Source organism: Triticum dicoccoides, chromosome 6A, assembly GCF_002162155.2.
Source record: "Triticum dicoccoides isolate Atlit2015 ecotype Zavitan chromosome 6A, WEW_v2.0, whole genome shotgun sequence".
Taxonomy (NCBI): domain Eukaryota; kingdom Viridiplantae; phylum Streptophyta; class Magnoliopsida; order Poales; family Poaceae; genus Triticum; species Triticum dicoccoides.
Window position 1 is genome coordinate 127043275 of NC_041390.1, and position 4389 is coordinate 127047663.

A 4389-nucleotide genomic window follows, 5' to 3' on the forward strand; every position below is an offset into this window, starting at 1 on the left:
TAAATTCGAGAGAGAAAAAAATCAGTTCACCTTTGTGTGTTTTTTCAGATCATCTTACATGTCAAGCACCAAACCGACACCGCGGCTTCTGCTGCTGGTGCTAGTGTGGATGTTAGCAAGTTCAACTACCAGCCTACGCCGAGTTTAGGTACATTGTCGTGGACGGCCAAGTTCAGGGATGCCTCTGTGCCTAAGGCAAGTTGACGCACTTTAACCAGTTCTTTGTAATAGTCCTATTTATTGCTTTGATCTTGTACAGCAAGGTGAGAACATATCTATTGATCTGACATGTTAATTAGGGATTTAGTTTTCTCTCGTTCTTCTAGGGGAATTAACCTTGGGCGGTGGGTAGCACATAAAATGCATGCCCGCCATATGTTCGCTATATTGCTGCAGTAGGATTTTAGATTTTTCGTTCTACCTTGGATGCACTGAATACGTGACATGTTGTGAAATAATTAAGTACGGAATTCTGAGGCTGTATGATCTATTAACAACATGAATTGCATTTTTTCATCCTTACTGGATGCTGAGGATGGCTAGATTATATTTGGCATTAGCACCATCGGCGTGTATGCAAAATCCTCTTTTTTCTCAATTATGGTTAATGCTATTGTATGATACATAGAAATTGAGATATGAGGGCACTCTTGCTGTATACACATGGTATGACTATTCTGAAAAATCTAAAATTATAAAAGCAGATAAGTTCACGGGTTCACCGGTGGAAGTTCAAGGAATAAAAGATCAAAGAAAAGGAGAGTTCAGAAAACGGTAGTACTGTCTGCTGTTGGCTGATGTCTCCTGTTGCCTGAAGCCCCTGCTGCTTGCTAGCTACTTGTTGTGCGTGCGAGTTTGTGTGCTGCTGCTGTTTGTTGCTGCAGCAGGGTGATGTGAGAGAGATAGATAGATAGCAAATGGAATGATCTTCCACATTGACTAACTCGTGACACACTTGGTTCAGTTTCTAAATTTAATCTAGTTCAATTAGAATTTTAATTCAGTTCAAAGACTGTTGCTATTTATCTCCTTGATGTTCAGTTTTTTGTTCTGTTGTTTGCCCCAATTGATCCTTGTGTTAATGTTTGTATATGTTGTGCACTTCTGATCCCATAGTGAAGTGAAAAATGACAAGCGAGCTAAGTACTAGTTCGGAAAGTTTGCAAGTTTGAACACATAAACCTAAAAAAGTTCATTGAAAAAGTTTGGTTTGCCTGTTCCGTGAAAATGTCTTGCTAAAGAAATATCTCTTGTGCACTTATTTATTTCGCGCCCCGCCGCCGCCTGCCATCCCGCGCACCGCCCGCGTCCCGCCGCCGCCCGGCCACCCCGCGCCCCGCCGCTGCCCGAGCCTCCTGCCAGCTACGCGCCCCGCCACTTCAGCGCGTAGGCCGTTCAACTCCGACACCCAGCGCACGTGGAGAACTACAAAAGAGGTTCAGTTTCTGAACTTTTGAACGCCAAGAGGTTCAGTTCGGAACTTGGTATGGTGGGTGTACTACTGATAATCTCAAACTTGTTCCTCTTAACTTCAGTAGAAGAATTTCTGGGAATAGATAAATGTGTGTATGCAAAGTGTTGTGTGATGGGATGTGGCCTGTGGCTGGGTTAATTAGCTAGAGATCTCAATTAGCTATGCCGGGGCAGATCCTTTGTGTCTGTACAGTTTAGGCCAAGAAGAGAAGCAAACGTGCTACTCATCATTTGCCATCATCCATCTCTACTCAAATTATGTTCATCTTTTTCAGTTCATCTTTGAAATTTCGGTCCATTTTCTGTTGGCAGGATGCGTAAAAAAAGTCGAAGGCAGCAACTCAAAAATAGATGAATATTGGAAGGAAGATGTATAAGGCTGAGAGGAAATATCATCTTGAGGTCCGTTACCCTTCAACTTATAGACATATATGCTCAGTTATTGTTGTGTAACATAGAGTTACCCTGGATGTAAATGCTCCTTCTCTTGTGTATTTCAGTTCAACATTTGGTGTTTCTTCAGGTCACTTTAGCGTGCATTTTCAGTACATCTTCCAGGTGAAGGAGCTTCCCTTCAGTTAATTTTGTTTATGTAGAAAAAAGATTGTGTCAAAAAATTGAAGGCATCAGTTCAAAAGGGTATAAGGCTGAGAGGAAGTGGTCTCAGGTCACAAAATTTCCACTGAGAAAAAATAGCCACAAACAGGTTGAGTTCACTACACAGAATCTGTTTGTTCAAAAGAGAAACAAGCTCATTATTACAACCCGGTGAATTCACAAAGGAAAAAAAATGGGAATTAAAAGAAAACTTGTAGAAGTTTGTTGTATGCAATTCTGAATGTTCGAGTCCCAAAACGAGAGAAGTACAAAACACCGTTGCAAAAAAAAAGATAAAAAATAAGCACACAAAGCATTTTATTTTTGGAAAAAATATCATTCAGTTCAACGATATAAACCATATAAGTTCAAGGACGATGATAACATAAACCATTGAAAAGTTATGAGGATAATCATACAAAAAAAGTAGAGTAAAGTCCAATCTATGAAAATACATCAGTACAAAAAAACACATATATCAGTACGAGTACTCTGTTTTTCAGACAGAAAAATAACACAATGAGAGAAATTCAAAATGATAAAAGTTCAAGTGGTAAAATGAGAGAAGTCCAACATATCTTCGCACAACAATGTTGAGTTCAAAAGAAAATACAAAACATTTTCATTTTATTAAAAATTCATTTAGTTCACATTTTGAATATATACTAATAAAATGTGTGGTGGCATTGTCCACATTTTGAATTTAAACCACTAGCTTTTTTATACACAAGGGCTTGTCCTGGGAGAGCCCTATATAGGCATGAGCACTACTGCTACAAACTTTAATCCCCCATTTTTCGGCCTGTAGAGCATTAGAAAAAAGTTCAATTTTGAAAATTCATTCAGTTCTCTGGTTAGTAGACTAGTGGTTCATCTTGCTAAATCTTGTGGTTTAAAGTTTCTTTTTTGTTACAGCAGTTCAGTGTGTATTTTAAGAAGAAAAACCAACAATGGCGGCTGCACTGGAGCCGCAGGACTACTATTGCTGATAGGTTTGTGAACTAATAAACATTCTTTTTATGTTCCCGTGATGTTTCATATTTTTGTGAACTGGTAGTTGATGCTCTTTGTGGACTGATAGCTGATACTTTTTGTTAACCGATAAACTGAATAAATGAGATGGATGTATTATGAGGCCGCGAAAATGATGTAAAAATATGTGCAGTTCAGCGGATGAGTATTATGCATGTCCTTCTAATCTGAAGGTAGTGGCACCACTAAGAAAAACAAAATAATCAGTTTTTTGTAGCCACGGAATGGGCATTTGGCTCAGTAATCTTCCATTGCTAGAGGTACTGCCTCTTGAGTTAATTTATGAAACTGAAATCATCCTTTTTATGTTTTTGTGTTGTCAAATAAAACCAATTTTTTTGGACATGCAGCGCTCAAGCCGTTCACCCTTGCCACCACAAGCCGTTCACTTGCGCCACACGAGGCCGTGCGACGACGCAATATCAGAACGTTCACCTCTGCCACAGGAGGCCGATGCAACGCTAAGAATGTTTTGTTCTTTTTCAATACATGTTTTGTGTGCTTTTTAGTACACCTACTTAACGATTCTATGTCCAATTTCCCCTGTTTAAGTGTTCTTCCTATAGCACAACATGAGTTGTGTGTTATGCCTTCATAAGCATTTGAGAAAACCTTGTATGGATCGAAACTAGCATATGTTATGTTCTATTCTTGTAAATGAAGCTCCACTTTTGTTTTGTTTGAGGTACTTGACATAAAAATTAGTATATGTTCTATTGTAAAAACATATCTAAAATGTCATGATGCATGCTAGCAGAAATCTGAAAATACACTCAGCTCAATTCCTATATTTTATTTCAGTTCAATTTAGAACTATTTGCAACTGTTTAGACTCGAGTGTTTCTATATTTTATTTCAGTTCAATTTAGAAGTATTTACAACTGTTCAGACTTGAGTTTACAATAGAAAAACATTTGGAAGTTTAATGAGCGAAAATACTTGTTAGATTCATTTAAAAAGTGTCGTACAGTTCAACTTTTATATATAATAAATTCATAATGAAATGTGGAAACAATTCAATATGTGTGTGTGTTAAAAACATAACAGTACAGAGAAATTTGGTACGTACTCATCAAAAAAATCGCATCAGTTCGAGAGGCAGGGAAAAAACAACTTTAGAAGGAAACGTGAGAAGCTCACAAATTAATTCTGTGACATTGACGTCCAAATTCTACAACTGATCTGTACAAACAAAAACGGTCGTCCGTTCTACAAAGGAAAATTGGTTTAATTAAAAATATTGATCAGTACAAGTTAAAAATGGTCGTCCCTTCGAAATAAAAGAAA

At 37.8% G+C, this 4389-nt stretch overlaps 1 long non-coding RNA gene across 3 annotated transcripts; it reads left to right on the plus strand.

Annotated features, from left to right (window-relative positions):
- Window positions 1-201: 201 nt before the first annotated feature.
- Window positions 202-3779, plus strand: LOC119316219. Of its 3 annotated transcripts, XR_005152827.1 has the most exons (5): window positions 202-1875; window positions 1974-2031; window positions 2989-3062; window positions 3236-3362; window positions 3453-3779. It is a non-coding gene; the product is annotated as an uncharacterized LOC119316219 (long non-coding RNA). The 3 variants fall into 3 exon arrangements; XR_005152825.1 differs by having other exon boundaries at window positions 2989-3362; XR_005152826.1 differs by lacking the exon at window positions 3236-3362.
- Window positions 3780-4389: the final 610 nt, after the last annotated feature.